This window comes from Mixophyes fleayi (genome assembly GCF_038048845.1).
Source record: "Mixophyes fleayi isolate aMixFle1 chromosome 6 unlocalized genomic scaffold, aMixFle1.hap1 SUPER_6_unloc_1, whole genome shotgun sequence".
NCBI classification, from domain to species: domain Eukaryota; kingdom Metazoa; phylum Chordata; class Amphibia; order Anura; family Limnodynastidae; genus Mixophyes; species Mixophyes fleayi.
In genome coordinates, this window is record NW_027445892.1 from 55,120 (window position 1) to 77,816 (window position 22,697).

A 22,697-nucleotide genomic window follows, 5' to 3' on the forward strand; every position below is an offset into this window, starting at 1 on the left:
GAGCACTGATTGGAGTCTTTCAGACTACCTAGGCTTTCAATAAAAAATCTGTTCTTATCAGTTTAATATCTGATACGCCCCCTATCTGGGGGCCATATATTAAATGGATTTTTAGAACAGGGAGATGGAAGAAGAGCTTGCTCTGTCCACTCCACGCATTGACCTGGTATTGCAGTACTTCCAGGACCGGTGCACTTCTCTTATCCAGTTATCAAAAAATAGAATCATGTCTCTTTTCAGCAACAAAAAAACATAAGAACAGATTTTTGTCTCCTGTGTCTTATTTCGTGTCAATTTATTGTGTCTTTTTGTTGTTTTGTTTCTTATCTCTTTTAGCAAACAAGCATTTGCAGATAAGAAGACCCTTTTCTTTGTCCAAAAGGATTACTGAATTGATCCAATTATTCCTTTAATGGAGCAACTTGTGATTTGCAAATTCAATTGGATCTCCGAATGAATGAAACTATTAATCTGACGTAGTGTGTCTCCCTCTTGTGGACCCAGTGACATAATAAAGGCAAGTGAGGATTATGACACACACCTTTTAGAACCCTGCTGCTGTTGCAGCATGCAGCTTCCTTTTCTATTTACTTGCCGGTGGCCCGAGAAACAATTGTGATGCACCTTGAAGTGCTGTTTCTGTGACATGCTGTGAATATTCCGAAAGAAGCTGGGCAGACAGTGTGATTAATTGCCTGGGGAGACGAGGACGGAACGGCAGGCCGACTAATCAGCGGGCGTCGTTGCACTTATGGTCAAGGGGAGGAGTTAATGCAAATTTTGCAGGCATCTCGTTTGAAAAGTCCTCGGCTCATGTGCGTGCCTTTGCAGACAGAGAGGTGTAAAGAGGGTCCCAGTGAAGGTGTCAGGCTTTTCAGGCTAGTCGGGCCTAGAATGTGCAGCAATGGAGTGTTGTGGGCCGCCGCTGAAGAAAGTATACGGCGTGTGGCGTGGCTGTCTCCTACAGTTGTCAGGCCTAGCCTGAGAAGCGGGCGCTTTCCTGGGTCCCTTTTCAGGTTATCGCTTCTCGGCCTTTTGGCTAAGATCAAGTGTAGTATCTGTTCTTATCAGTTTAATATCTGATACGCCCCCTATCTGGGGGCCATATATTAAATGGATTTTTAGAACAGGGAGATGGAAGAAGAGCTTGCTCTGTCCACTCCACGCATTGACCTGGTATTGCAGTACTTCCAGGACCGGTGCACTTCTCTTATCCAGTTATCAAAAAATAGAATCATGTCTCTTTTCAGCAACAAAAAAACATAAGAACAGATTTTTGTCTCCTGTGTCTTATTTCGTGTCAATTTATTGTGTCTTTTTGTTGTTTTGTTTCTTATCTCTTTTAGCAAACAAGCATTTGCAGATAAGAAGACCCTTTTCTTTGTCCAAAAGGATTACTGAATTGATCCAATTATTCCTTTAATGGAGCAACTTGTGATTTGCAAATTCAATTGGATCTCCGAATGAATGAAACTATTAATCTGACGTAGTGTGTCTCCCTCTTGTGGACCCAGTGACATAATAAAGGCAAGTGAGGATTATGACACACACCTTTTAGAACCCTGCTGCTGTTGCAGCATGCAGCTTCCTTTTCTATTTACTTGCCGGTGGCCCGAGAAACAATTGTGATGCACCTTGAAGTGCTGTTTCTGTGACATGCTGTGAATATTCCGAAAGAAGCTGGGCAGACAGTGTGATTAATTGCCTGGGGAGACGAGGACGGAACGGCAGGCCGACTAATCAGCGGGCGTCGTTGCACTTATGGTCAAGGGGAGGAGTTAATGCAAATTTTGCAGGCATCTCGTTTGAAAAGTCCTCGGCTCATGTGCGTGCCTTTGCAGACAGAGAGGTGTAAAGAGGGTCCCAGTGAAGGTGTCAGGCTTTTCAGGCTAGTCGGGCCTAGAATGTGCAGCAATGGAGTGTTGTGGGCCGCCGCTGAAGAAAGTATACGGCGTGTGGCGTGGCTGTCTCCTACAGTTGTCAGGCCTAGCCTGAGAAGCGGGCGCTTTCCTGGGTCCCTTTTCAGGTTATCGCTTCTCGGCCTTTTGGCTAAGATCAAGTGTAGTATCTGTTCTTATCAGTTTAATATCTGATACGCCCCCTATCTGGGGGCCATATATTAAATGGATTTTTAGAACAGGGAGATGGAAGAAGAGCTTGCTCTGTCCACTCCACGCATTGACCTGGTATTGCAGTACTTCCAGGACCGGTGCACTTCTCTTATCCAGTTATCAAAAAATAGAATCATGTCTCTTTTCAGCAACAAAAAAACATAAGAACAGATTTTTGTCTCCTGTGTCTTATTTCGTGTCAATTTATTGTGTCTTTTTGTTGTTTTGTTTCTTATCTCTTTTAGCAAACAAGCATTTGCAGATAAGAAGACCCTTTTCTTTGTCCAAAAGGATTACTGAATTGATCCAATTATTCCTTTAATGGAGCAACTTGTGATTTGCAAATTCAATTGGATCTCCGAATGAATGAAACTATTAATCTGACGTAGTGTGTCTCCCTCTTGTGGACCCAGTGACATAATAAAGGCAAGTGAGGATTATGACACACACCTTTTAGAACCCTGCTGCTGTTGCAGCATGCAGCTTCCTTTTCTATTTACTTGCCGGTGGCCCGAGAAACAATTGTGATGCACCTTGAAGTGCTGTTTCTGTGACATGCTGTGAATATTCCGAAAGAAGCTGGGCAGACAGTGTGATTAATTGCCTGGGGAGACGAGGACGGAACGGCAGGCCGACTAATCAGCGGGCGTCGTTGCACTTATGGTCAAGGGGAGGAGTTAATGCAAATTTTGCAGGCATCTCGTTTGAAAAGTCCTCGGCTCATGTGCGTGCCTTTGCAGACAGAGAGGTGTAAAGAGGGTCCCAGTGAAGGTGTCAGGCTTTTCAGGCTAGTCGGGCCTAGAATGTGCAGCAATGGAGTGTTGTGGGCCGCCGCTGAAGAAAGTATACGGCGTGTGGCGTGGCTGTCTCCTACAGTTGTCAGGCCTAGCCTGAGAAGCGGGCGCTTTCCTGGGTCCCTTTTCAGGTTATCGCTTCTCGGCCTTTTGGCTAAGATCAAGTGTAGTATCTGTTCTTATCAGTTTAATATCTGATACGCCCCCTATCTGGGGGCCATATATTAAATGGATTTTTAGAACAGGGAGATGGAAGAAGAGCTTGCTCTGTCCACTCCACGCATTGACCTGGTATTGCAGTACTTCCAGGACCGGTGCACTTCTCTTATCCAGTTATCAAAAAATAGAATCATGTCTCTTTTCAGCAACAAAAAAACATAAGAACAGATTTTTGTCTCCTGTGTCTTATTTCGTGTCAATTTATTGTGTCTTTTTGTTGTTTTGTTTCTTATCTCTTTTAGCAAACAAGCATTTGCAGATAAGAAGACCCTTTTCTTTGTCCAAAAGGATTACTGAATTGATCCAATTATTCCTTTAATGGAGCAACTTGTGATTTGCAAATTCAATTGGATCTCCGAATGAATGAAACTATTAATCTGACGTAGTGTGTCTCCCTCTTGTGGACCCAGTGACATAATAAAGGCAAGTGAGGATTATGACACACACCTTTTAGAACCCTGCTGCTGTTGCAGCATGCAGCTTCCTTTTCTATTTACTTGCCGGTGGCCCGAGAAACAATTGTGATGCACCTTGAAGTGCTGTTTCTGTGACATGCTGTGAATATTCCGAAAGAAGCTGGGCAGACAGTGTGATTAATTGCCTGGGGAGACGAGGACGGAACGGCAGGCCGACTAATCAGCGGGCGTCGTTGCACTTATGGTCAAGGGGAGGAGTTAATGCAAATTTTGCAGGCATCTCGTTTGAAAAGTCCTCGGCTCATGTGCGTGCCTTTGCAGACAGAGAGGTGTAAAGAGGGTCCCAGTGAAGGTGTCAGGCTTTTCAGGCTAGTCGGGCCTAGAATGTGCAGCAATGGAGTGTTGTGGGCCGCCGCTGAAGAAAGTATACGGCGTGTGGCGTGGCTGTCTCCTACAGTTGTCAGGCCTAGCCTGAGAAGCGGGCGCTTTCCTGGGTCCCTTTTCAGGTTATCGCTTCTCGGCCTTTTGGCTAAGATCAAGTGTAGTATCTGTTCTTATCAGTTTAATATCTGATACGCCCCCTATCTGGGGGCCATATATTAAATGGATTTTTAGAACAGGGAGATGGAAGAAGAGCTTGCTCTGTCCACTCCACGCATTGACCTGGTATTGCAGTACTTCCAGGACCGGTGCACTTCTCTTATCCAGTTATCAAAAAATAGAATCATGTCTCTTTTCAGCAACAAAAAAACATAAGAACAGATTTTTGTCTCCTGTGTCTTATTTCGTGTCAATTTATTGTGTCTTTTTGTTGTTTTGTTTCTTATCTCTTTTAGCAAACAAGCATTTGCAGATAAGAAGACCCTTTTCTTTGTCCAAAAGGATTACTGAATTGATCCAATTATTCCTTTAATGGAGCAACTTGTGATTTGCAAATTCAATTGGATCTCCGAATGAATGAAACTATTAATCTGACGTAGTGTGTCTCCCTCTTGTGGACCCAGTGACATAATAAAGGCAAGTGAGGATTATGACACACACCTTTTAGAACCCTGCTGCTGTTGCAGCATGCAGCTTCCTTTTCTATTTACTTGCCGGTGGCCCGAGAAACAATTGTGATGCACCTTGAAGTGCTGTTTCTGTGACATGCTGTGAATATTCCGAAAGAAGCTGGGCAGACAGTGTGATTAATTGCCTGGGGAGACGAGGACGGAACGGCAGGCCGACTAATCAGCGGGCGTCGTTGCACTTATGGTCAAGGGGAGGAGTTAATGCAAATTTTGCAGGCATCTCGTTTGAAAAGTCCTCGGCTCATGTGCGTGCCTTTGCAGACAGAGAGGTGTAAAGAGGGTCCCAGTGAAGGTGTCAGGCTTTTCAGGCTAGTCGGGCCTAGAATGTGCAGCAATGGAGTGTTGTGGGCCGCCGCTGAAGAAAGTATACGGCGTGTGGCGTGGCTGTCTCCTACAGTTGTCAGGCCTAGCCTGAGAAGCGGGCGCTTTCCTGGGTCCCTTTTCAGGTTATCGCTTCTCGGCCTTTTGGCTAAGATCAAGTGCAGTTGTGGCAGATCAGCACTTGCCTCTTTAACTAGAGGGCTGGAATGCAGCTTTGAAAGGCTGGGACAAATGTGCATCCGGACTGGAAACCCGGGGGGCCATAAATCACGGGTCAGGAGACCTTAATATAGATACAACGTGATTCTGTTGGCACCCACGCACTTCTGACCTCTTTCTCCTAAGCAATGCTATATTCTTTGCCCGGACCTTTTTGGCTGGGCAAGAAAATTTTTATACCCGGCCCAGGGTGAAGCTCCGGCGGATCTCAGGGGCAAAATGGGTCCCCTAGTGTGGCAGGCCAAGGGGGCCCATACTAGCCCAGCCACCCGGCTGGGGCCGTACCCACTCGGCTTGAGTCCTGGGTGAAGCTCCGGCAGATCCCAGGGACTAATGGGGCCCTCCTAGCTTTGCGGCGACGAGGGTCCAACCCTGCCCAGCCACCCGGCTGGGGCCGTACCCACTCGGCTTGAGTCCTGGGTGAAGCTCCGGCAGATCCCAGGGACTAATGGGGCCCTCCTAGCTTCGCGGCGACGAGGGTCCAACCCCGCCCAGCCACCCGGCTGGGGCCGTACCCAATCGGCACACCGAGCACTGGGTGAAGCTTCGGCGGATCCCAGGGGCTAAGAGGCTCCCCTAGCTTTGCGGCGAAGGGAGTCAGACGACCCCGGCCCCTAAGTGACCTTTTTGGTTCTGGGGGTCGAGGACCAGGGTCCTTCCTCTCCGGAGGGAGGACCACGCACCGAAAACTCTTGTGCATGTTTTTTGGGTATTTACTCATTTTTTTCGTGCACAAGGGACGAGCTCAAGGCTTTAAATAAAAAAAAAAAAAAAAAAAAAAATCTGTTCTTATCAGTTTAATATCTGATACGCCCCCTATCTGGGGGCCATATATTAAATGGATTTTTAGAACAGGGAGATGGAAGAAGAGCTTGCTCTGTCCACTCCACGCATTGACCTGGTATTGCAGTACTTCCAGGACCGGTGCACTTCTCTTATCCAGTTATCAAAAAATAGAATCATGTCTCTTTTCAGCAACAAAAAAACATAAGAACAGATTTTTGTCTCCTGTGTCTTATTTCGTGTCAATTTATTGTGTCTTTTTGTTGTTTTGTTTCTTATCTCTTTTAGCAAACAAGCATTTGCAGATAAGAAGACCCTTTTCTTTGTCCAAAAGGATTACTGAATTGATCCAATTATTCCTTTAATGGAGCAACTTGTGATTTGCAAATTCAATTGGATCTCCGAATGAATGAAACTATTAATCTGACGTAGTGTGTCTCCCTCTTGTGGACCCAGTGACATAATAAAGGCAAGTGAGGATTATGACACACACCTTTTAGAACCCTGCTGCTGTTGCAGCATGCAGCTTCCTTTTCTATTTACTTGCCGGTGGCCCGAGAAACAATTGTGATGCACCTTGAAGTGCTGTTTCTGTGACATGCTGTGAATATTCCGAAAGAAGCTGGGCAGACAGTGTGATTAATTGCCTGGGGAGACGAGGACGGAACGGCAGGCCGACTAATCAGCGGGCGTCGTTGCACTTATGGTCAAGGGGAGGAGTTAATGCAAATTTTGCAGGCATCTCGTTTGAAAAGTCCTCGGCTCATGTGCGTGCCTTTGCAGACAGAGAGGTGTAAAGAGGGTCCCAGTGAAGGTGTCAGGCTTTTCAGGCTAGTCGGGCCTAGAATGTGCAGCAATGGAGTGTTGTGGGCCGCCGCTGAAGAAAGTATACGGCGTGTGGCGTGGCTGTCTCCTACAGTTGTCAGGCCTAGCCTGAGAAGCGGGCGCTTTCCTGGGTCCCTTTTCAGGTTATCGCTTCTCGGCCTTTTGGCTAAGATCAAGTGCAGTTGTGGCAGATCAGCACTTGCCTCTTTAACTAGAGGGCTGGAATGCAGCTTTGAAAGGCTGGGACAAATGTGCATCCGGACTGGAAACCCGGGGGGCCATAAATCACGGGTCAGGAGACCTTAATATAGATACAACGTGATTCTGTTGGCACCCACGCACTTCTGACCTCTTTCTCCTAAGCAATGCTATATTCTTTGCCCGGACCTTTTTGGCTGGGCAAGAAAATTTTTATACCTGGCCCAGGGTGAAGCTCCGGCGGATCTCAGGGGCAAAATGGGTCCCCTAGTGTGGCAGGCCAAGGGGGCCCATACTAGCCCAGCCACCCGGCTGGGGCCGTACCCACTCGGCTTGAGTCCTGGGTGAAGCTCCGGCAGATCCCAGGGACTAATGGGGCCCTCCTAGCTTCGCGGCGACGAGGGTCCAACCCCGCCCAGCCACCCGGCTGGGGCCGTACCCAATCGGCACACCGAGCACTGGGTGAAGCTTCGGCGGATCCCAGGGGCTAAGAGGCTCCCCTAGCTTTGCGGCGAAGGGAGTCAGACGACCCCGGCCCCTAAGTGACCTTTTTGGTTCTGGGGGTCGAGGACCAGGGTCCTTCCTCTCCGGAGGGAGGACCACGCACCGAAAACTCTTGTGCATGTTTTTTGGGTATTTACTCATTTTTTTTCGTGCACAAGGGACGAGCTCAAGGCTTTAAATAAAAAAAAAATCTGTTCTTATCAGTTTAATATCTGATACGCCCCCTATCTGGGGGCCATATATTAAATGGATTTTTAGAACAGGGAGATGGAAGAAGAGCTTGCTCTGTCCACTCCACGCATTGACCTGGTATTGCAGTACTTCCAGGACCGGTGCACTTCTCTTATCCAGTTATCAAAAAATAGAATCATGTCTCTTTTCAGCAACAAAAAAACATAAGAACAGATTTTTGTCTCCTGTGTCTTATTTCGTGTCAATTTATTGTGTCTTTTTGTTGTTTTGTTTCTTATCTCTTTTAGCAAACAAGCATTTGCAGATAAGAAGACCCTTTTCTTTGTCCAAAAGGATTACTGAATTGATCCAATTATTCCTTTAATGGAGCAACTTGTGATTTGCAAATTCAATTGGATCTCCGAATGAATGAAACTATTAATCTGACGTAGTGTGTCTCCCTCTTGTGGACCCAGTGACATAATAAAGGCAAGTGAGGATTATGACACACACCTTTTAGAACCCTGCTGCTGTTGCAGCATGCAGCTTCCTTTTCTATTTACTTGCCGGTGGCCCGAGAAACAATTGTGATGCACCTTGAAGTGCTGTTTCTGTGACATGCTGTGAATATTCCGAAAGAAGCTGGGCAGACAGTGTGATTAATTGCCTGGGGAGACGAGGACGGAACGGCAGGCCGACTAATCAGCGGGCGTCGTTGCACTTATGGTCAAGGGGAGGAGTTAATGCAAATTTTGCAGGCATCTCGTTTGAAAAGTCCTCGGCTCATGTGCGTGCCTTTGCAGACAGAGAGGTGTAAAGAGGGTCCCAGTGAAGGTGTCAGGCTTTTCAGGCTAGTCGGGCCTAGAATGTGCAGCAATGGAGTGTTGTGGGCCGCCGCTGAAGAAAGTATACGGCGTGTGGCGTGGCTGTCTCCTACAGTTGTCAGGCCTAGCCTGAGAAGCGGGCGCTTTCCTGGGTCCCTTTTCAGGTTATCGCTTCTCGGCCTTTTGGCTAAGATCAAGTGTAGTATCTGTTCTTATCAGCTTACCAACTACCCGGTGGAGGTTATGCTGAGTGTGGCTCATCCGATAGCGCACTCTAACATTGGTGAGGGGCTGATGTAGACTCTGCTGCATGGTGCACTTGTCTCTCTCCTGCCCAAAACCCAGAGGACATACCTGAGTGTGGCTCATCCGATAGCACACTCTAACCCTGGTGAGGAACTGTTTGAGACTTGTGTTACCCGATCAAAGCCGGCCAGGAGCAAGAAGACCGACCCCGGGGAAGAAGCGCTGCCGACCCCCCCTGCCTGCCGGGAAGAAGACGCCGGGAGCACCTCCGGCTGAAGAAGCCCTCCTCTCCTCGGGCCCTGCTCCACTGGAAGAAGCGCCTCCTCTTCAGCGGAAGCCCCTGCTCCTCTCTACCCAGCGGGAGGACATCTGCACTGCTCCCTCCACCCCGGACGACCAGCCTCTCTACCCCAGGAAGAGCCAGGACGATGGCCTCAGCTACCCCAGCTCCTGCCTCCACCCCTGCTCCTGCCCCTGGGAAGAAGGGAGGAAAGAACACCGCCCCGAAGCCTCTCCCCGTGGCCGGAACCTCTGCCTCCACCGCCCCTGCTGCTGCCGGACAAGGCCAGCCCAACCAGGACACCCCCCAGAAGACCCCCACCCTGGAACCCTGGATGAGGCAGACCGTGGTCCTGAAGCTGAAGGAAGTGGAAGGAAGGGTCCCAGACATGACGGCCGAGACCTTCGGCAAGAAGATGATCCTGGACCAGGGCTTCTCCAAGGCTGAAACCCTCAGCGTGCAGAACTACCTGAAAGGGATCTGGTACATCACCTTCGCCTCCATTGCCATCTGCAAGAGGTACTGGGAGGCAGTGAAGACTGCGAGACCGGAGTCTCCCTTCTCCCGCTTCGTGGGGAACTGCCCCATCCAGAGAGAGGAGAGAAGAGTCACGGTCTCCATGAGAAATCCTCACACCCCTGGTAAGGACATCGCTACCTTCCTGAGCCGCTTCTGCTCCGTGGTCAAGGACCCCTCCAAGATCCTGGACGTCAACGGCTTCTGGACAGGCAAGTGGTCCATTATCATCAGACTGAGGAAAGACAGCACGGCAACTGACGGACTCCAACACCTGCCATCAAGCTTTGCCCTGGGCGGCTCTGCCGGCCTCCTCCACTATGCCGATCAGCCGAGGAACTGCAGAAAATGCGGGGAAGCTGACCACATGGCGAGAAGCTGCAAGGTCTCAGCCTGCAGGAACTGCAAGGTGGCGGGGCACGAGTCCAAGGATTGCCCAAGAAAATTGTCCTGCAACCTCTGCGGCCTGGCCAGCCACATCTACAGGGACTGCCCCCAGAGGGCCAGATCCTACGCTGCAGCTGCCGGGATTGGACTGCCGGAAAGCGGACCTGCCCCTGCCCTGCAGCCCAAGCCAGCCCAGAGGAAGCAACAGAAGCCCACACCGCAGCCAAGAGCTGGTAAGATATCTCCCACCCCTGTTGTGACAGCACCCCCCTCCCTCCCCGCTGTCACAACACCCCCCCCCCCTGCAGTAGCACTAACCCCCTCCACCGCTACTGCAGCTCCCCCCCTTTCCCTGGAGGATTTCCCCCCCCTCCTCCCTCTTGTGTCTGCAGGTGATGAGAACAAACAAAGAAGGAAGCGGAAAGAGCTGGACAGCCCAGCTGGCGACTCTGACCCTTCCAAGAAAAAGGCAATCGAGCTGGAAGAGGACCCTCTCCCGTCAGAGGGGGCCCTGGTAGAGATGGTGGATGAGCTGCTGGATTCTGAGCAGGAGGAGGAAGAATTCCTACAACTGCCCCAAATCTGCCTATTCGACCAGCTAGAGGAGAAAGGCCTGCTCCCACCCGAAGGGGACACGGGCAGACCGGACCAAGTCCCACCGGACAAGGAGGGTAACTGATGTATTGATTGTGCTAACTCTCTTTTTTCTCCCAACTAATGGCTAACTTTTCTCTGTTTACCATTAATGTGAGGAGTGTGAAGGATAAGATTAGACGTCAGTCTGTGTTTACCTTTCTTGACAGTCAGAAATGTGATGTTTACATGTTGCAGGAATGTTCTCTCCCTTTCTCTAGTTCCTACAGGCATCTGGGGAGGCAGTGGTCTCACGGGCCCTCCTATTGGTCTGGGGGGAGTGACTGTAAGTCTGCAGGGGTCGCCATTCTTATCAGGGGAAGCCTCTTCACATTAGATTCCGTTCAGGAGTTTGTCTGCGGCAGATTGCTTATCGTAGATGGCTCCTGGGCGGGTGAGCCTATCAGGCTTATCTGTGTGTATGCATCCCCGGGTAAGAATGAGCGTTTGGAGCTTTTCCAGACCCTGCGGGCCCAGCTCGCAACCACCAGGGCGGTAGTGATGGCTGGGGACTTTAACTGTCCTATAGAGGAAGATGGTAGGAGTTCTTGTACTAATGCTAAACTTGATGTTTCTTCCAGGTTGTTGCAGGAGATGGTAGCCGAAGCATCCTTGCGGGATGCAGTGGGATCTATGGGGGCCGGCTCTGTGAATTATACTTGGAGCCGCCCCGATGGCTCAGTGCGTTCCCGGATTGACTTTGTGTTTACATCGAGAGCGGTAAGACAAAACAGGCATGTCATGGTTCCCTGCTTTTTCTCTGATCATAGGGCCATTCTCTTTGAAGGTGTTCTGGGTCACGGGTTCCCTCCCGGCCCTGGCTCTTGGAAGCTGAACTGCGCTCTGCTGGGAAAGGAAGAGGTGATGGTTGAGCTGAGGGATGCCTATGTAATGTGGAAAAATGACAAAATGTATTTTGACTGTATGTCTAACTGGTGGGAGTATGTCAAGGGCAAGTTTCGCAGTTTCTTTCAGGCTAAAGGCCGCCAACAGGCGTGTGAGAGGAAGAGGAACTTCAGGAGACTTCAGCGTCAGCTGCAGTCCCTGCTGGATCTCCAACTCTGCGGCTGGGATGTGAAGGATGATCTGGCTGAGGCCAAAGGGGGCCTGAAAAGGCACTTCGAGGAAGAGGCCAATCGCATCATCTTCCGTTCCAAGGTGGAGAATCTGGAGAAGGGTGAGAAATGTAATTCTTTCTTTTTCAGAAAACTCCACTCCGGCCACACGCCCCTGACTGAGCTGCGGGACGAGTCTGGCACCCCCAGGAGGGGGAAGGAGGGCGTCATGGGAGTCGTCTCAGACTACTACGGCAAACTCTACTCCCCTAAGACTACAGACGACGACGCAGCTGAATCTTTCCTGTCAGGTATCACTAACCCTATTGATCCTACAGGTAGGGCAGCTATGGATGCCCCCCTCACCTTGGGGGAGCTGCACTCTGCCGCTAAATCCTTTAGGCCGGGCAGGACCCCGGGCAGTGATGGCCTCCCAGCCGAGCTCTATGTAGCGCTGTGGGACCTCATTGGCCCGGACCTGTTAGAGCTGTATGAGGAGATGGTGGTGGAGGGCAGGATGCCTCCTACTCTGAGAGAGGGCTTGATCACGATTTTGTACAAGCGCAAGGGAGAGAGATGTGACCTCAAAAATTGGAGGCCCATCTCCCTCCTGAACGTGGACTACAAGATTTTGGCCAAGGTACTAGCCAACAGGCTAAAGGTTGTCATTGGGCGAATTGTTCATCCTGATCAGACTTGTGGCATTCCTGGTAGAAGGATTGCAGACAGCCTTGCGCTGCTGAGGGACACGGTTCATTATATCAAAGACCGCCATGCACATGTGGCCCTGGTCAGTCTTGATCAGGAGAAGGCCTTTGATCGTGTCTCTCATGGTTTTATGCGTAAGGTTCTGTGCAGGTTTGGATTGGGTGATATGTTTTGTTCTTATGTTAACCTGATGTACCTTGATATTTACAGCTCTGTGTTGGTGAACGGCTGGAAGACTGACCCCTTCTCTGTACTGTCTGGGGTCAGACAAGGCTGCCCTCTTTCACCTCTCCTTTTTGTCTGTTGTATAGAGCTCTTTGCGATGTCCATCAGGCGAAACCCAGAGATCAGAGGGATCACCGCACCGGGTCCAGACCGACTAGAGGCCAAGTGTTCGCTCTACATGGACGACGTCACTGTCTTCTGCGCTGATCAGCGTTCGGTGGCAGCACTCGTCCAGACCTGCAACAACTTCGGCCAAGCTTCAGGGGCAAAAGTCAACTGCGGGAAGTCAGAGGCAATGCTGTTTGGTCAGTGGCACCTGTCATCCCCCGCTGCATTCCCCTTCACAATCAAGCCGGACTTCATCAAAATTCTTGGAGTTTGGTTCGGTGGAGAGGAGGCGGCCCTGAAGTGCTGGGAAGAGAGACTGGCAACAGTCCGGCAAAAGATTGGACTGTGGAGCCTCAGACTTCTTACCATCGAAGGGAAAGCACTGGTACTGCGCAACGAGATTCTTCCCGTTCTTCAGTACACGGCCCAAGCTTGGCCACCTCTTGCTGCCGTCTGTAAGACCATCACGAGGACAGTCTTTCACTTCATCTGGGGCTCCAAAATGGACAGAGTGAAGCGGTCTGTTATGTACAAGGAGCCCCACAAAGGTGGGAAAGGGATCCCTGATATCCCCACCATGCTGCGGGCCTTCTTTGTTTGCAACTGTATCCGCAGGACACTCCTTGAAAAGAACGTTTGCTCTGCTGGGAAGTCCATGTCACGCTTTTTCCTTCTTCCTCTTTGGAGGAAACTTGGTTGGGACAAGTGGGACAGCTCCTTCCCTTACAACTGGACTACACCTTGGTTTTACCTGGATGTTGGTCAATTTGTGAGGGAGCACCATCTGGAGGGACTTAAACCAGACTTGTGGAAACCTAAAACTATCCACAAGCTCATCAGAGCTAAGGACATTATGGAGTCTATTCCAGGGCTCCCTGTGGCCACGGCCAAACATGTTTGGGAGAATGTGGCCTCTAAGAGACTGACTAATGGACATAAAGACATTGCATGGATGGCCATTCAGGGGGGTTTGCCTCTCAGGACATTTATGCACTCCCGAAACCTGTGCAGATATGTTCACTGCCCCTTTTGTATTACCAAGAGGGAGACTGCTCAACATATCTTTTGGGACTGTCCCACTGCACAGGCATTGTTGGATGCCCTGGAACATGAACTTAAGGACAGTGTGCCCAGGACTTGCCTCTCATACCATTCGGTATTTTATGGATTATTTCCTGGGACTCACACCGTTGAGGCAATCCAGGAGGCCTGGCGCCTTATGAACTGTTTTAAGGACGCTATGTGGCTTGCCAGGAACCGCCTCATCTTGAAGCGGGAGAAGATGACCATCCAGGACTGTCGCAGGCTTATCCATAGCCTGTTAAGAGACTATAACACCCTTGACAGTCCTGAGGAAGATGAAGACGACGATTGATTGTAATTGATTGATTGTTGTCTCCTCTTCTCCTCCTCCCCATTGTGTCTATTTTCAATAAAAAACTTTGGTTTGTGCTCCCCTCCCTTTCCCCCTCCAACCCATTCCCCTTCACAGCATGAAGTATTATTGAATGTCATGTCTATTTATGCACCCTTCCCTTTGTGTCTGTCCTCAATAAAAACTTTTTGCTCGTGACTCCACCACCCTACCCCTCTTACCTACCTCCCCCTCACATCCAATGTTATTTTATTGCACTGTAATACACTGTAAAGTTTGAATGGTTAGTGCAGTACTTGATGTATATAGTGTAGGATGTCATGTCTTGTACTTTGTGCCCTGTATTGTACTAAAACGTATGCATGATCATGTCTTACGGTGTACTGCGTACACTTGAATGAAATGTATGAACTGTGTTTTTTGTACTTTATACAAAATAAAGCTACTTTTTCAATCAAAAAAATCTGTTCTTATCAGTTTAATATCTGATACGCCCCCTATCTGGGGGCCATATATTAAATGGATTTTTAGAACAGGGAGATGGAAGAAGAGCTTGCTCTGTCCACTCCACGCATTGACCTGGTATTGCAGTACTTCCAGGACCGGTGCACTTCTCTTATCCAGTTATCAAAAAATAGAATCATGTCTCTTTTCAGCAACAAAAAAACATAAGAACAGATTTTTGTCTCCTGTGTCTTATTTCGTGTCAATTTATTGTGTCTTTTTGTTGTTTTGTTTCTTATCTCTTTTAGCAAACAAGCATTTGCAGATAAGAAGACCCTTTTCTTTGTCCAAAAGGATTACTGAATTGATCCAATTATTCCTTTAATGGAGCAACTTGTGATTTGCAAATTCAATTGGATCTCCGAATGAATGAAACTATTAATCTGACGTAGTGTGTCTCCCTCTTGTGGACCCAGTGACATAATAAAGGCAAGTGAGGATTATGACACACACCTTTTAGAACCCTGCTGCTGTTGCAGCATGCAGCTTCCTTTTCTATTTACTTGCCGGTGGCCCGAGAAACAATTGTGATGCACCTTGAAGTGCTGTTTCTGTGACATGCTGTGAATATTCCGAAAGAAGCTGGGCAGACAGTGTGATTAATTGCCTGGGGAGACGAGGACGGAACGGCAGGCCGACTAATCAGCGGGCGTCGTTGCACTTATGGTCAAGGGGAGGAGTTAATGCAAATTTTGCAGGCATCTCGTTTGAAAAGTCCTCGGCTCATGTGCGTGCCTTTGCAGACAGAGAGGTGTAAAGAGGGTCCCAGTGAAGGTGTCAGGCTTTTCAGGCTAGTCGGGCCTAGAATGTGCAGCAATGGAGTGTTGTGGGCCGCCGCTGAAGAAAGTATACGGCGTGTGGCGTGGCTGTCTCCTACAGTTGTCAGGCCTAGCCTGAGAAGCGGGCGCTTTCCTGGGTCCCTTTTCAGGTTATCGCTTCTCGGCCTTTTGGCTAAGATCAAGTGTAGTATCTGTTCTTATCAGCTTACCAACTACCCGGTGGAGGTTATGCTGAGTGTGGCTCATCCGATAGCGCACTCTAACATTGGTGAGGGGCTGATGTAGACTCTGCTGCATGGTGCACTTGTCTCTCTCCTGCCCAAAACCCAGAGGACATACCTGAGTGTGGCTCATCCGATAGCACACTCTAACCCTGGTGAGGAACTGTTTGAGACTTGTGTTACCCGATCAAAGCCGGCCAGGAGCAAGAAGACCGACCCCGGGGAAGAAGCGCTGCCGACCCCCCCCCTGCCTGCCGGGAAGAAGACGCCGGGAGCACCTCCGGCTGAAGAAGCCCTCCTCTCCTCGGGCCCTGCTCCACTGGAAGAAGTGCCTCCTCTTCAGCGGAAGCCCCTGCTCCTCTCTACCCAGCGGGAGGACATCTGCACTGCTCCCTCCACCCCGGACGACCAGCCTCTCTACCCCAGGAAGAGCCAGGACGATGGCCTCAGCTACCCCAGCTCCTGCCTCCACCCCTGCTCCTGCCCCTGGGAAGAAGGGAGGAAAGACGACCGCCCCGAAGCCTCCCCCCGTGGCCGGAACCTCTGCCTCCACCGCCCCTGCTGCTGCCGGACAAGGCCAGCCCAACCAGGACACCCCCCAGAAGACCCCCACCCTGGAACCCTGGATGAGGCAGACCGTGGTCCTGAAGCTGAAGGAAGTGGAAGGAAGGGTCCCAGACATGACGGCCGAGACCTTCGGCAAGAAGATGATCCTGGACCAGGGCTTCTCCAAGGCTGAAACCCTCAGCGTGCAGAACTACCTGAAAGGGATCTGGTACATCACCTTCGCCTCCATTGCCATCTGCAAGAGGTACTGGGAGGCAGTGAAGACTGCGAGACCGGAGTCTCCCTTCTCCCGCTTCGTGGGGAACTGCCCCATCCAGAGAGAGGAGAGAAGAGTCACGGTCTCCATGAGAAATCCTCACACCCCTGGTAAGGACATCGCTACCTTCCTGAGCCGCTTCTGCTCCGTGGTCAAGGACCCCTCCAAGATCCTGGATGTCAACGGCTTCTGGACAGGCAAGTGGTCCATTATCATCAGACTGAGGAAAGACAGCACGGCAACTGACGGACTCCAACACCTGCCATCAAGCTTTGCCCTGGGCGGCTCTGCCGGCCTCCTCCACTATGCCGATCAGCCGAGGAACTGCAGAAAATGCGGGGAAGCTGACCACATGGCGAGAAGCTGCAAGGTCTCAGCCTGCAGGAACTGCAAGGTGGCGGGGCACGAGTCCAAGGATTGCCCAAGAAAATTGTCCTGCAACCTCTGCGGCCTGGCCAGCCACATCTACAGGGACTGCCCCCAGAGGGCCAGATCCTACGCTGCAGCTGCCGGGATCGGACTGCCGGAAAGCGGACCTGCCCCTGCCCTGCAGCCCAAGCCAGCCCAGAGGAAGCAACAGAAGCCCACACCGCAGCCAAGAGCTGGTAAGATATCTCCCACCCCTGTTGTGACAGCACCCCCCTCCCTCCCCGCTGTCACAACACCCCCCCCCCCTGCAGTAGCACTAACCCCCTCCACCGCTACTGCAGCTCCCTCCCTTTCCCTGGAGGATTTCCCCCCCCTCCTCCCTCTTGTGTCTGCAGGTGATGAGAACAAACAAAGAAGGAAGCGGAAAGAGCTGGACAGCCCAGCTGGCGACTCTGACCCTTCCAAGAAAAAGGCAATCGAGCTGGAAGAGGACCCTCTCCCGTCAGAGGGGGCCCTGGTAGAGATGGTGGATGAGCTGCTGGATTCTGAGCAGGAGGAGGAAGAATTCCTACAACTGCCCCAAATCTGCCTATTCGACCAGCTAGAGGAGAAAGGTCTGCTCCCACCCGAAGGGGACACGGGCAGACCGGACCAAGTCCCACCGGACAAGGAGGGTAACTGATGTATTGACTGTGCTAACTCTCTTTTTTCTCCCAACTAATGGCTAACTTTTCTCTTTTTACCATTAATGTGAGGAGTGTGAAGGATAAGATTAGACGTCAGTCTGTGTTTACCTTTCTTGACAGTCAGAAATGTGATGTTTACATGTTGCAGGAATGTTCTCTCCCTTTCTCTAGTTCCTACAGGCATCTGGGGAGGCAGTGGTCTCACGGGCCCTCCTATTGGTCTGGGGGGAGTGACTGTAAGTCTGCAGGGGTCGCCATTCTTATCAGGGGAAGCCTCTTTACATTAGATTCCGTTCAGGAGTTTGTCTGCGGCAGATTGCTTATCGTAGATGGCTCCTGGGCGGGTGAGCCTATCAGGCTTATCTGTGTGTATGCATCCCCGGGTAAGAATGAGCGTTTGGAGCTTTTCCAGACCCTGCGGGCCCAGCTCGCAACCACCAGGGCGGTAGTGATGGCTGGGGACTTTAACTGTCCTATAGAGGAAGATGGTAGGAGTTCTTGTACTAATGCTAAACTTGATGTTTCTTCCAGGTTGTTGCAGGAGATGGTAGCCGAAGCATCCTTGCGGGATGCAGTGGGATCTATGGGGGCCGGCTCTGTGAATTATACTTGGAGCCGCCCCGATGGCTCAGTGCGTTCCCGGATTGACTTTGTGTTTACATCGAGAGCGGTAAGACAAAACAGGCATGTCATGGTTCCCTGCTTTTTCTCTGATCATAGGGCCATTCTCTTTGAAGGTGTTCTGGGTCACGGGTTCCCTCCCGGCCCTGGCTCTTGGAAGCTGAACTGCGCTCTGCTGGGAAAGGAAGAGGTGATGGTTGAGCTGAGGGATGCCTATGTAATGTGGAAAAATGACAAAATGTATTTTGACTGTATGTCTAACTGGTGGGAGTATGTCAAGGGCAAGTTTCGCAGTTTCTTTCAGGCTAAAGGCCGCCAACAGGCGTGCGAGAGGAAGAGAAACTTCAGGAGACTTCAGCGTCAGCTGCAGTCCCTGCTGGATCTCCAACTCTGCGGCTGGGATGTGAAGGATGATCTGGCTGAGGCCAAAGGGGGCCTGAAAAGGCACTTCGAGGAAGAGGCCAATCGCATCATCTTCCGTTCCAAGGTGGAGAATCTGGAGAAGGGTGAGAAATGTAATTCTTTCTTTTTCAGAAAACTCCACTCCGGCCACACGCCCCTGACTGAGCTGCGGGACGAGTCTGGCACCCCCAGGAGGGGGAAGGAGGGCGTCATGGGAGTCGTCTCAGACTACTACGGCAAACTCTACTCCCCTAAGACTACAGACGACGACGCAGCTGAATCTTTCCTGTCAGGTATCACTAACCCTATTGATCCTACAGGTAGGGCAGCTATGGATGCCCCCCTCACCTTGGGGGAGCTGCACTCTGCCGCTAAATCCTTTAGGCCGGGCAGGACCCCGGGCAGTGATGGCCTCCCAGCCGAGCTCTATGTAGCGCTGTGGGACCTCATTGGCCCGGACCTGCTAGAGCTGTATGAGGAGATGGTGGTGGAGGGCAGGATGCCTCCTACTCTGAGAGAGGGCTTGATCACGATTTTGTACAAGCGCAAGGGAGAGAGATGTGACCTCAAAAATTGGAGGCCCATCTCCCTCCTGAACGTGGACTACAAGATTTTGGCCAAGGTACTAGCCAACAGGCTAAAGGTTGTCATTGGGCGAATTGTTCATCCTGATCAGACTTGTGGCATTCCTGGTAGAAGGATTGCAGACAGCCTTGCGCTGCTGAGGGACACGGTTCATTATATCAAAGACCGCCACGCACATGTGGCCCTGGTCAGTCTTGATCAGGAGAAGGCCTTTGATCGTGTCTCTCATGGTTTTATGCGTAAGGTTCTGTGCAGGTTTGGATTGGGTGATATGTTTTGTTCTTATGTTAACCTGATGTACCTTGATATTTACAGCTCGGTGTTGGTGAACGGCTGGAAGACTGACCCCTTCTCTGTACTGTCTGGGGTCAGACAAGGCTGCCCTCTTTCACCTCTCCTTTTTGTCTGTTGTATAGAGCTCTTTGCGATGTCCATCAGGCGAAACCCAGAGATCAGAGGGATCACCGCACCGGGTCCAGACCGACTAGAGGCCAAGTGTTCGCTCTACATGGATGACGTCACTGTCTTCTGCGCTGATCAGCGTTCGGTGGCAGCACTCGTCCAGACCTGCAACAACTTCGGCCAAGCTTCAGGGGCAAAAGTCAACTGCGGGAAGTCAGAGGCAATGCTGTTTGGTCAGTGGCACCTGTCATCCCCCGCTGCATTCCCCTTCACAATCAAGCCGGACTTCATCAAAATTCTTGGAGTTTGGTTCGGTGGAGAGGAGGCGGCCCTGAAGTGCTGGGAAGAGAGACTGGCAACAGTCCGGCAAAAGATTGGACTGTGGAGCCTCAGACTTCTTACCATCGAAGGGAAAGCACTGGTACTGCGCAACGAGATTCTTCCCGTTCTTCAGTACACGGCCCAAGCTTGGCCACCTCTTGCTGCCGTCTGTAAGACCATCACGAGGACAGTCTTTCACTTCATCTGGGGCTCCAAAATGGACAGAGTGAAGCGGTCAGTTATGTACAAGGAGCCCCACAAAGGTGGGAAAGGGATCCCGGATATCCCCACCATGCTGCGTGCCTTCTTTGTTTGCAACTGTATCCGCAGGACACTCCTTGAAAAGAACGTTTGCTCTGCTGGGAAGTCCATGTCACGCTTTTTCCTTCTTCCTCTTTGGAGGAAACTTGGTTGGGACAAGTGGGACAGCTCCTTCCCTTACAACTGGACTACACCTTGGTTTTACCTGGATGTTGGACAATTTGTGAGGGAGCACCATCTGGAGGGACTTAAACCAGACTTGTGGAAACCTAAAACTATCCACAAGCTCATCAGAGCTAAGGACATTATGGAGTCTGTTCCAGGGCTCCCTGTGGCCACGGCCAAACATGTTTGGGAGAATGTGGCCTCTAAGAGACTGACTAATGGACATAAAGACATTGCATGGATGGCCATTCAGGGGGGTTTGCCTCTCAGGACATTTATGCACTCCCGAAACCTGTGCAGATATGTTCACTGCCCCTTTTGTATTACCAAGAGGGAGACTGCTCAACATATCTTTTGGGACTGTCCCACTGCACAGGCATTGTTGGATGCCCTGGAACATGAACTTAAGGACAGTGTGCCCAGGACTTGCCTCTCATACCATTCGGTATTTTATGGATTATTTCCTGGGACTCACACCGTTGAGGCAATCCAGGAGGCCTGGCGCCTTATGAACTGTTTTAAGGACGCTATGTGGCTTGCCAGGAACCGCCTCATCTTGAAGCGGGAGAAGATGACCATCCAGGACTGTCGCAGGCTTATCCATAGCCTGTTAAGAGACTATAACACCCTTGACAGTCCTGAGGAAGATGAAGACGACGATTGATTGTAATTGATTGATTGTTGTCTCCTCTTCTCCTCCTCCCCATTGTGTCTATTTTCAATAAAAAACTTTGGTTTGTGCTCCCCTCCCTTTCCCCCTCCAACCCATTCCCCTTCACAGCATGAAGTATTATTGAATGTCATGTCTATTTATGCACCCTTCCCTTTGTGTCTGTCCTCAATAAAAACTTTTTGCTCGTGACTCCATCACCCTACCCCTCTCACCTACCTCCCCCTCACATCCAATGTTATTTTATTGTACTGTGATACGTTTTAAGTTTGAATGGTTAGTGCAGTACTTGATGTATATAGTGTAGGATGTCATGTCTTGTACTTTATGCCCTGTATTGTACTAAAACGTATGCATGATCATGTCTTACGGTGTACTGCGTACACTTGAATGAAATGTATGAACTGTGTTTTTTGTACTTTATACAAAATAAAGCTACTTTTTCAATCAAAAATCTGTTCTTATCAGTTTAATATCTGATACGCCCCCTATCTGGGGGCCATATATTAAATGGATTTTTAGAACAGGGAGATGGAAGAAGAGCTTGCTCTGTCCACTCCACGCATTGACCTGGTATTGCAGTACTTCCAGGACCGGTGCACTTCTCTTATCCAGTTATCAAAAAATAGAATCATGTCTCTTTTCAGCAACAAAAAAACATAAGAACAGATTTTTGTCTCCTGTGTCTTATTTCGTGTCAATTTATTGTGTCTTTTTGTTGTTTTGTTTCTTATCTCTTTTAGCAAACAAGCATTTGCAGATAAGAAGACCCTTTTCTTTGTCCAAAAGGATTACTGAATTGATCCAATTATTCCTTTAATGGAGCAACTTGTGATTTGCAAATTCAATTGGATCTCCGAATGAATGAAACTATTAATCTGACGTAGTGTGTCTCCCTCTTGTGGACCCAGTGACATAATAAAGGCAAGTGAGGATTATGACACACACCTTTTAGAACCCTGCTGCTGTTGCAGCATGCAGCTTCCTTTTCTATTTACTTGCCGGTGGCCCGAGAAACAATTGTGATGCACCTTGAAGTGCTGTTTCTGTGACATGCTGTGAATATTCCGAAAGAAGCTGGGCAGACAGTGTGATTAATTGCCTGGGGAGACGAGGACGGAACGGCAGGCCGACTAATCAGCGGGCGTCGTTGCACTTATGGTCAAGGGGAGGAGTTAATGCAAATTTTGCAGGCATCTCGTTTGAAAAGTCCTCGGCTCATGTGCGTGCCTTTGCAGACAGAGAGGTGTAAAGAGGGTCCCAGTGAAGGTGTCAGGCTTTTCAGGCTAGTCGGGCCTAGAATGTGCAGCAATGGAGTGTTGTGGGCCGCCGCTGAAGAAAGTATACGGCGTGTGGCGTGGCTGTCTCCTACAGTTGTCAGGCCTAGCCTGAGAAGCGGGCGCTTTCCTGGGTCCCTTTTCAGGTTATCGCTTCTCGGCCTTTTGGCTAAGATCAAGTGTAGTATCTGTTCTTATCAGTTTAATATCTGATACGCCCCCTATCTGGGGGCCATATATTAAATGGATTTTTAGAACAGGGAGATGGAAGAAGAGCTTGCTCTGTCCACTCCACGCATTGACCTGGTATTGCAGTACTTCCAGGACCGGTGCACTTCTCTTATCCAGTTATCAAAAAATAGAATCATGTCTCTTTTCAGCAACAAAAAAACATAAGAACAGATTTTTGTCTCCTGTGTCTTATTTCGTGTCAATTTATTGTGTCTTTTTGTTGTTTTGTTTCTTATCTCTTTTAGCAAACAAGCATTTGCAGATAAGAAGACCCTTTTCTTTGTCCAAAAGGATTACTGAATTGATCCAATTATTCCTTTAATGGAGCAACTTGTGATTTGCAAATTCAATTGGATCTCCGAATGAATGAAACTATTAATCTGACGTAGTGT

General features: G+C 49.9%; 5 non-coding genes and 7 pseudogenes across 5 annotated transcripts; all 12 read left to right on the forward strand.

Moving 5' to 3' along the window:
- Nucleotides 1-24: 24 nt before the first annotated feature.
- LOC142111960 (U2 spliceosomal RNA) lies at nt 25-200 on the forward strand (annotated as a pseudogene).
- Nucleotides 201-1,019: 819 nt separating this feature from the next.
- LOC142111902 (U2 spliceosomal RNA) lies at nt 1,020-1,210 on the forward strand. The gene has a single exon (XR_012681059.1). It is a non-coding gene; the product is annotated as a U2 spliceosomal RNA (small nuclear RNA).
- An 819-nt stretch (nt 1,211-2,029) lies between these two features.
- LOC142111914 (U2 spliceosomal RNA) lies at nt 2,030-2,220 on the forward strand. Its single transcript, XR_012681071.1, has one exon. It is a non-coding gene; the product is annotated as a U2 spliceosomal RNA (small nuclear RNA).
- An 819-nt stretch (nt 2,221-3,039) lies between these two features.
- LOC142111926 (U2 spliceosomal RNA) lies at nt 3,040-3,230 on the forward strand. The gene has a single exon (XR_012681081.1). It is a non-coding gene; the product is annotated as a U2 spliceosomal RNA (small nuclear RNA).
- An 819-nt stretch (nt 3,231-4,049) lies between these two features.
- Nucleotides 4,050-4,240, forward strand: LOC142111939 (U2 spliceosomal RNA). The gene has a single exon (XR_012681083.1). It is a non-coding gene; the product is annotated as a U2 spliceosomal RNA (small nuclear RNA).
- Nucleotides 4,241-5,869: 1,629 nt separating this feature from the next.
- Nucleotides 5,870-6,085, forward strand: LOC142111969 (U2 spliceosomal RNA; annotated as a pseudogene).
- Nucleotides 6,086-7,599: 1,514 nt separating this feature from the next.
- On the forward strand, nt 7,600-7,803 carry LOC142111956 (U2 spliceosomal RNA; annotated as a pseudogene).
- Nucleotides 7,804-8,622: 819 nt separating this feature from the next.
- Nucleotides 8,623-8,779, forward strand: LOC142111990 (U2 spliceosomal RNA; annotated as a pseudogene).
- A 5,651-nt stretch (nt 8,780-14,430) lies between these two features.
- LOC142111937 (U2 spliceosomal RNA) lies at nt 14,431-14,604 on the forward strand (annotated as a pseudogene).
- An 819-nt stretch (nt 14,605-15,423) lies between these two features.
- LOC142111991 (U2 spliceosomal RNA) lies at nt 15,424-15,580 on the forward strand (annotated as a pseudogene).
- A 5,652-nt stretch (nt 15,581-21,232) lies between these two features.
- On the forward strand, nt 21,233-21,404 carry LOC142111944 (U2 spliceosomal RNA; annotated as a pseudogene).
- Nucleotides 21,405-22,223: 819 nt separating this feature from the next.
- On the forward strand, nt 22,224-22,414 carry LOC142111951 (U2 spliceosomal RNA). The gene has a single exon (XR_012681085.1). It is a non-coding gene; the product is annotated as a U2 spliceosomal RNA (small nuclear RNA).
- Nucleotides 22,415-22,697: the final 283 nt, after the last annotated feature.